Source organism: Myotis davidii, unplaced genomic scaffold, assembly GCF_000327345.1.
Source record: "Myotis davidii unplaced genomic scaffold, ASM32734v1 scaffold333, whole genome shotgun sequence".
In the NCBI taxonomy this organism is placed as follows: domain Eukaryota; kingdom Metazoa; phylum Chordata; class Mammalia; order Chiroptera; family Vespertilionidae; genus Myotis; species Myotis davidii.
In genome coordinates, this window is record NW_006285266.1 from 327,256 (window position 1) to 336,669 (window position 9,414).

General features: G+C 56.4%; 1 pseudogene; it reads right to left on the bottom strand.

Annotated features, from left to right (window-relative positions):
* Positions 1-4,706: 4,706 nt before the first annotated feature.
* LOC102771775 lies at positions 4,707-8,191 on the bottom strand (annotated as a pseudogene).
* Between the last annotated feature and the right edge of the window lie 1,223 nt (positions 8,192-9,414).

A 9,414-nucleotide genomic window follows, 5' to 3' on the forward strand; every position in this document is an offset into this window, starting at 1 on the left:
GGGCTCCATCCCCAGTAGGGAGCGTGCAGGAGGCAGCCAGTCATTGATTCTCTCTCATCATTGATGTTTCTATCTCTCTCTCCCTCTCTGAAAAATAAATAAATAAAAGTAACATGGCTCACCCCAAAACCCTGGCCTGACAGAAGCAGCTAAGCAGATGCCCTGTGTCTGTTCTCCCCAGCACACAGCCTGGGGCGGGGGCGGGGGGTGTCTCTGGAGCCAGTCACAGGATTTAATATGCGAGGCTGTTCTGAGTTCTGCTGTCTGCTAAGCTAATTCGATCTGGGGCATCTGCGAGCTGGGCTGAAGTGTCTGCATCACCCAGAAGGCCTGGGCCTGCCGGGCCTGCTAATATGTGCCCTAGTCCCGCACCCAGACCCCCCAGCTGCTGCCTGGGGCCACCTCAGGGTGGGATTTTTAGCCCCATTTGGCAGACAGGAAACCAGGGCTCCTGGAGGCTGAGCCTCGCCCGGGTCACACCTGATGGAGACCTGAGCTGCACCCTGTCCTGGGGCCCCAGTCCCCTCACAGCCGAGGCCCGGGCTGGGGAGCCCTGGGATTCGGGCCTTCCTGGCTCCCAACAGATGCCACAGCCCTGGGACTGAGCAACGCTGCCCCCTGGGAGCCCCTGCCTGCCTGGGACCCCGTGGGGGTAGCCTCCCTGGATCCCCTGACACAGGCTCTGCCTTTTCTCACAATTTCCTAAAACCGACCACTAAGGAATGACTCAAACAACAGGCCACGCCCAGCTGCGCCCCAAGGTCTCACACTTATCTCCCCTCCTCACAGACCAGCGGTTCTCAACCTGTGGATCGCGACCCCTTTGGGGGTCAAACGACCCTTTCACAGGGGTCGCCTAAGACCATCGGAAAACACCTATATAACTACATATTGTTTTTGTGATTAATTACTATGTTTTAATTATGTTCAATTTGTAACAGTGAAATTGGGGGTCACCACAACATGAGGAATTGTATTAAAGGGTCGCTGCATTAGGAAGGTTGAGAACCACTGTCACAGACCCTGTCCTGTTGCCACACAGGTTCTGGCCACACCCAAGCCTACAGGCCCCCAACACTTAATTTACAATCATTTTGTCAGCTGCCCCAGGACCTCAGGGCAAGAGAGAGATGAAAGGACCAGCCCCTTCAGCAGCGCTTTGATGAGGAGGCTGGAGACCCTGGGTTTGACCACCCACCCTCCCCCCATGAACTGAGTCCGGTGGCTCTGAGAGCCTGGTCGGCCCACTGCCTCTCCACCTTGGGCGGGGGGAGAGGGGGCACCTCTGAAGCTCCTGTGGGCAGACCTGGGGGAGGAAGGCTCAGGGACAGAAGATGAGAGCGATGTCGTCAGCAGGCCCTGCTGGGCGCGTCGGCACATCCTGCAGTTCTAGAACCAGATCGACTCCGTTATTTCCTTTGATTAAACTTCTGTTTTCCCTCGGCCCACTGAATCCATCTTCCAGTTATCTAATTCCAACTGTAATAAAAAATCCACTGAGCTGCAGCTAACACAATAGGAGGCCGGCAGCAGGCCCGGGGCGGCACGGAGCAGGGTGGCATCGACAAAGCTTTGTCATTTTTATGTGCTCAGGCTCAGAGACAACCGCCTGGCGCTTTAAGTCAGAATGTGCGGAGGGGACACACTCAGTGGAAGTGGGGTTTGGGGGCAGGAGGGAGGACCAGTGCTGTCCTGGCTGATAGCATCTGTCCGTTCCTAGTCACTGCTACCTTCCTCATGGCTCTGTGGGCGTCCAGGGCCCCCCTTTCCTCCACCCCCCAGGCTCAGAGGCTGCAGGCCACATACCAGCCCCGCGTGGACCTGGCCCCAGGCACCCATATAACATCCCGTCTGTGGAGAGTGGCTATAGTGTTTGGACAGGTTTAAGCCTCGGACTAATGAGAGGGCACGGTCCTCTCATGGCCACGTGCAAGTCCCAGCTTGGAGGGCAGAGCCCTCCCAGCACAATGATAGCCGACAGCTATAGTTGTGAGCTTGAACCTATGGTCTGAACACGTGGCCCCACGTGCCTGAGTGATGTGGGCTTGGTGGAGTTCAGGTGCATGTAATTGAGTAGATTCTAACCCATGAGAATGTTGTAAACACCTTGTCCACACCCTTACTTTGCCTCGTGGAATCTGCTATAAAATAAAGACACGGCTTGTGGTCCATGGTGCTGTCTCTCCATTTGGAAACAGTGTACCATCCAGACCCAGCTTTTTCTCTTGTCTGTCTTTTCTCCATCCTTCACCGCCCCCACCCTCAGGCTCACTGAACCTGGCTGAGCTGGCGCGGGACATCAGGCGCCGTGGGGCTGAGTATGTCATGGCCGTGCTGTCCGAAACACCCGTCTTTAGACTGGAATCAATGCTCACCTTCCAAGCCTCTAAGCACATCATTCTTGTGTTTTCTGCTCTGTCTTTGAGGTTTATTTCCCTCCCGGGCCTTGTCCCACCCCACAGACTTTGATTTCCTGCGCTTTTGCTCCCTGCAGTCCGCCATGGACCCCTCCCCTGGACCGTCCTTCCAGCCAGCCTGGCTCACCAGGGCCCCACAGTTGGCTCAGGCAGCTTGGGGGTTGCCCAGCTGGTTATGTGGCCTCTGACAAGCCCTGGCTGCCCCCGGCCTTGGGCACCACACGCCAGCCACCCCTGGAGCAACAACATCCAGGAGGCCCCGTGCAGGGCCAGGCATTAACCCTTGAGTGTGGGGCTCCCGCGCGGTCAGGGCGAGGGGCTTGGGAGGGAGATGTCAGGACCACAGCTCTTTGCCAACTTGTGTGGACGCATCTCAACCAGCCACCCCACCACTGGTAGCAACAGGTTCAGCTGCGGTGCCACCAGCTGGCGGGGCGTCTGGCTGGTTCTGCTGAATGACTGTTGGATAGAAAGGCTCCATGACTGGCCTCCTCTGTGAACGCAGCCCCGGCCTGAGGGCTCCCCTGGAGCCACGGGGCCTCCCAGGGAGCAGGCTTCCACCCCCAGGCTCTGGGTCCTACCCCCCACCCCCGTTTGCTCTTTGCAAGAGGAGGGGCACAAGGCAGCAGTCAGAGGCTCTGAGGTCAGGCTGTCCTGATTCCACCACTGCCTATGTGGCAGGCTGTGTGACCTTGGGAAAGTTGCTTAACCCCTCTGCGCCTTGGCTCGGCATCTGAAACATGGGGCCAATAGCACTTCTCTCGCCGGGGACCCATAGGGGTTTCTATGTTAAAAGTCTGCAGAGCACCTAGCCTAGGTAGGTGCTTAATCAGTGGTAACCAGCTTTATGTCATTAATCTGGCTCCGATGGTGCAAGCTGGCTATGTCCCCTCTCAACCTGACCACGCCCACATCCAGCCCACAGCTCCTGGGGCCCTACCAGGCGCCCACACCGCTGGACACGTGTTTCAGAAACGAACACCACAAACTCTGTACTAAGTGCCACGCAGTGCTTACGGAAACGAGCAAGGGCAGATCGCCCCCTGCTCTGTCCCCATCGCCCAGCCCCTCACCTATCCTGCATGGAGACACCCCTAAATGTCAGGGTCCTTGTCCTATATTCCCACAGAGGCCCAGAGGGGGAGGGCCCATGCCCATCACAGCCAGCGCCCACATAATGGCAAGGCGCTCGGACCCCCTCCAAGGCCATCAGTCCTCAGGGAGGGGCTTTTCACAGCGGAGGCTGCGGGTGGAACAGCAGGGTCCCCTAAGCCAGAGAACTGGGGACCCACAGGCCCAGGACAGGCCACCCTCCCCCGCCCCCCATCAGGGCGGGTGGGGCCCAGCCCGGGAAGGAGGCTGGAAAGGCAGGCTCTTGCCCGTGGACCTAGGACGAGCTGTTTGCTTCCATTTCTTTCTCACTGCACCCAGCCGGGCCTTTCGAACAGCCAGGTACATCAGAGCTGACACTTTTACGTGAGAGCTTTTCAAAGGTGTGCACTTAATCTAGTCTGTCTTTCCAGCTACCTCCCTCTCTAGTGCTCGGTCAGAGATCAGACTCAGCTCCTGTCTCCTGCCAGAACAGACTAACCAGTGATGGCGAACCTACATTTTTTGGGTTGATTTTTCTTTGTTAAATGGCATTTAAATATATAAAATAAATATCAAAAATATAAGTCTTTGTTTTACTATGGTTGCAAATATCAAGAAATTTCTATATGTGACACAGCCCCAGAGTTAAGTTGGGGTTTTTCAAAATGCTGGCACGCCGAGCTCAAAAGGTTCGCCATCACTGGACTCACCCCTGCCAGCCTGCGAGTCAGAAACCCACCGCCGGCGGCATTGCGTCCTCCGCCGGAGACGGCTGCCGAGAGCCTCAGAGTGTTCTCTCAGCTCTGAGATGGAGGCCCTTTCCCAATACCCGTCATTTGTAAAACAATCGTCCGGTGCATTGCCGGAGGCTGATGCCCCACGTTGACCACACCGTTTTATTTTATTTTTTTCAGAGAATAGAAAACAGAAATTTTACTCAGTGACTTCAAGATGGACACAGCCGGCTCGCCCTGACCCACATCTAGAAAACTTCCCGGGGTGAGGGATGCCTGGGGTGCACAGCACCCCTCGGCACAGGGGCTGTGCACAGCTCTAGACAAGGCTCTCACCTTGTTTTATAATCCAAAAGGGCAAATGCTACCAAATGACAATAAGAGTCCAAGGCTCATACTCCTCACAGTGCCGATCCCCTGGGTCATCGAGGGCAACACTGCTGCTGCAGCTTATGCAGTCAAGTCTGTGCGAAGAAACCCTCCCAGCAGCCTGGGAGGCAACGCCATTGGCTGCCCCTGACACTGGCAATCCCCAAGTCCGCCAGAGGGGCAGAGCTGGGCCCAAACCTGTGGTCATTTGTTCTCCCTGTCTCCTGCAGCAGCTCCCCTCCTCTGCAGCCCACGCTCAAGCCTTCAAACCTGAGGGTCTAGCCAAGCAGTCTGAGTGTTTCCTAAGCCCCCGTAAGAGTGAGGACCTGGAAAGGGAGATGTGCGGGTCCTGAAGAACAGGCTTCAGAGCCTGCCTTGAAGCCGGTGGGAAGGGCGCTGTGTCAGGCATAGATGGTCTCTTCCCGGTGCTTCTTGGTGAGGATGGTGCCTGGTTTGTGCTGGGCATCTGGGTGGTTGGCTAGCTCTGGGAGGCAGGAAGACACCGGGCTCCCCAGGATGGCTTGCTTCAGCTCATAGAACACAGCAGAGATCTCTTTGGTGAGGAAGGTGATGGCCACACCACTCTTGCCTGCTCGTCCCGTGCGGCCAATGCGGTGGATATAATCTGGGGAAGGGGGAGAGGAAGTCTTGGACGTCGATACCACGACCTGCCACATCTGTAGCCACCAAAATGTCCTTGGCCCGAGCCTTGAGGTTAGACAGTGCAGATTCTCGCTGCTCCTGGCCTTTCCCACCATGCAGTGTACACGCATCATACCCCATCTTCTCCAGGGATTTGGCCAAAGCAACACAGCCCTTCTTCTGGTTGACGAAAATGATGACGGGTGGGTCAAAGCCTTGCTCCGAGACTGCCAGCAGCGTTCTCCTCTTCTCTGACTCTGACACGAGGAGGACCTTCTGTTCCACGCGTTGCTGGGGCCTGCCTGCAGAGCCGATGCACACCTTCCTGGGGCTTGCCTGCAGGTCGCCGAAGATAGCTCCGGGCCAGACGCTCCACGGCCGGGGGCATGGTGGCCGTGAACATGACCGTCTGGCGGTACTTATGTTTTCCTGACTCAACGTTGGCCAACACCTTCTCAGGGTCCTCAGCCTCGCCCGTGTCCGGCTTCTGGTTGGTGGCAAGCATGTGCTCCAGGGCCTTCTGGATGTCTAGCTCAAAGCCCACGTGAACCATCCTGTCTGCCTCATCCAGAACCACGTAGGTACAGCGGCTCAGCACCATAGCGGTTTTCCAGCACATCGATCAGACGTCCTGGGGTAGCAATCACAATCTCACAACCATGCACAGCCTGAAGCCCTGGTCTTCTCTGGAGATGCTGCCGATGACAGCCACAGTGCGGATGCCCAGTGGCTTCCCAAACTTGATGGTTTCTTCCTCAATCTGCCGAGCCAACTCACGGGTGGGGGCCAGGCTGATAGCATAAGGGCCCTGGTCTGACTCTTCGATCCTGTCAATTTTGGGAAGAGTAGTGATCCAGACCAGCAACGGAATAAGGAAGGCTGCTGTCTTGCCGCTGCCAGTCTCAGCCACACCAATGATGTCACGATTCTGTAGCCCAATGGGAATCGCCTGACGCTGGATAGGTGTTGGTTCCTTGTAGCCACACTTATCAATGACCTCCAAGATGTGTGGGGGCAGAGAAGAGTCTTTCCATGATCGGATGGGATTAGGGATCTTGCCACCCTTGGTGGTAATGCTGTAGTCCTCACGGAAGATCCGCCAGTCCCTGTCCGTCATCTCATCTAACTTCTCCTGGGACCAATGACGATCATCCCAGCGCTGCTTGGCTCCCTTCTTACGAAGTTTGCGGAGTCTTGCCTCCTCCTGCTCCTTTTCTTCCAGTGTCCTCTTCTCCATTAGGTCTCCATAGAAACGTGACTGTTCTCCTTTCTGCTGCTTCAGGTTGATGCCTGCAATGAAGCCTCGCCCCGACAACTGCACCTGTTCTCTGTACAGTGGGTTGTAGTCGGTAGATGTGTCCTCAGGTGCCTCCCACTCCAAGACAAACTTGCGGTCATTGAGATGCCTCGTTCGGCGCCGCTTCTTAATGCCACCCAGGTAATGCTCCTTAATGGCCTGCAGTTCCTGGCTCTTATCCTCCTCCTCCCGATCTTCTGCTGCCCTTCCTCATCCTCCTTTCCATTGGTCTCCCGTTCCATCCTCTCCCTGCGTCCCCGTCGTTCTCGCTCCTGAGGGTCTTCCAACATTTCCCTGCCCGAGTCTCGAAACTGCTTCCTTTCCCTCCTCTCTTCTTCAAGCATCTTCTGCCGCTCTCCCGCCTCCTGCGCCGTCGCTTCAGGGCTTCCGCCTCTCGTTCTGCTTTGGATGGGAATGTGGGCGTAGCCTCAGCTTCTCCCTCAGCCTTCTTCTTGGCCAGAAGCTCCTCTAGGGATAATGGCTGGGCCTTAGGCTTCTCATCACCATGTTCATCCTCGTCATCCTCCTTGGAGTCTCTGTCTTTCCGAGATTTAAAATCTTTTCCTCGTCCAGGAGATAAACAGGATCGTTTCCAGCCCTTGTCCCGTCTGTGCCCACACTTAACCCGGCCTCGGTCCTTCTTATTCCCATCCCGCTCCTCTCGCTCTCGGTGCCCTCGTTCTCTTTCCGTAGACTTGGACTGGGAACGGTCGCGAGACCGGCTGCCCCCTCGACGCCTATCCCTTGAACGATGCCGCTTTCTGTCTTTAGAAGGGGAAGATTTCCGGTCCTGGTCTCCATCCCGTTCTCTGTCAGGTGACCGAGATCCCTTCCTTTCCTCCTTGGAAGAAAAAAAAATTTATACCAGTTGATTTTAATCCTATCCATTCTATTCCAAAGGTTAGGATGTTTGTTAATCTAGTTCTGTTGAGTTTAATCCTGTCTAGGTTAATCTCTGTGTTCCAATTATAAGGGCTATTCCAAGGTCACTGTTGTACTGATAAGCTACAAGGAAGTGACTGAAGGAGATTATCCTACCCAGTAAAGGTTATGTCCTCCCAGCCTCGCTGCTTGCCTTCCCTGGGACTGCCCTGTGTCGGTGGGTCTCCAGGGATATAGGCTTTGGTGCTTTCCCTGGTGGGCAGACCCCTGGGGATGTGGGCCCAACAGTCTTAGTCCAAGTACTTCATAAGTAGCACATGGTATTTCTGTAACACTAGGGGGTCTTACTGATTCATTCCCTTCCTTAGTCCTGTTAATCCCTAACTCCAGGGAAAAATCCCTACCTGGGGGAAACAACCTTTCTCGGGGAGGTGGTCCTGGTTAAAACACATAGCGCTCTTGACCACATCGTTTTAGAGCAGCGGTTCTCAACCTGTGGGTCGCGACCCCTTTGGGGGGTCGAATGACCCTTTCACAGGGGCCGCCTCAGACCATCGGAAAACACATATATAATTACATATTGTTTTTGTGATTAAACACTATGCTTTAATTATATTCAACTTGTAACAATGAAATTCCTCACCACAACATGAGGAACTGTATTAAAGGGTCGCGGCATTAGGAAGGTTGAGAACCGCTGTGTTAGAGACCACCCCCCCTCCTGGCCGCACCCGTACCTGTGGCCTTGGTGGGGGCATCTTCAGGAAGGAGGCCCCGCCCTGAGGCCAGAGCCCATGTTTCTCACGTTAGGGATGTGAGGAGGTGCGGCTGCATTGCCACGTGTCAGGCAGGAGCGCTTAATTGGGCCAGAAATACCTCCTGGTTCCTGTTTCTGGAAGACGGATCTCGGCTGTCACAGACATCTGTGGTTCCCGGAAAGGACAAGTGGAGCCGTGGGCTGGCGCCTTCGAGAGGGAGCAGTTTCCTTTTGCCAATTCCGTGTGTGGTGTTTGCTGTTCTCTGTCTGAACCACCAAGCCTGAACCTTTGGCCCTGGGCTGACATTCTGAGCTCCCGTGTGTCCCGCCACGACCCGCAGGGAGGCACGCCCGGTGACCCTGGCACAGCAGGCCTTAGGGCAGAGGGGGCTCCCAGCAGGGGTGCTGTTCAGGGGAGGCGGGGCGAGGGGGAGAGACTCGCAGGGGCAGTGATTCTGGCTGGGATCAGGGCACGGTGGGCCAAGGGCGACTTCCCTGAGCGTCTGCCAGGCCTGCCAGCCTCCGGCAGCAGGGAGGGGCCTGGCCCAGTGCGTGCACAGAGGTGGCGCTGGGTGTGCAGCTCCAGGCGGTGGGGGCTTGGCTTTCTCTGTGTATTAGTCCTCAGGGGCCGCTGAGCTGAGGCCCGGCCCTCGTGCAGGCGCCCATGCCTGAAGGCATATGAGTGCCCCGTAGGCCAAGGGCCTGGCTGGCACCACAGCTGCCTGCTGGCGCCCATGCCTGAAGGCGTATGAGTGCCCCGTAGGCCAAGGGCCTGGGTGGCACCACAGCTGCCTGCTGGCTGACCCTTCCATCCGCAAGGAAGTCCGAATGCCTCTCCTCAGACATTCATCAGCCCCCGTTAATGCAAAACAGAAGCTCACCCTCCACAGAGAGCCGTTAGCGGGTGCCCTGGAGTCTGTCCCTCATTTGTCTGCAAATTGCCCAACAAATCGTGGTGAGGCTTCAGTCCCTTCTTATCAGAACAACAAAAGGGCCGAATGTGAAGGTCAAAGGCCTTTGCAGACTCATGCCTTTCCTCGCCTGTCATAGAAGATGCCCCCCCGCCCCGCCCCCCAGACCCCCTCGGGGAGCCCTGGGTCTCTCATTGGCAGCTGTGGACAGATCAGAGCGCCTCCGTGGCTCAGGGATGCCCAAGCTTCTCTAAGATCCCCAGCGGGTTGCAGAGGTGCCTGAGGGAGTGGCACTGTCCCCAAGAGGAGGAGC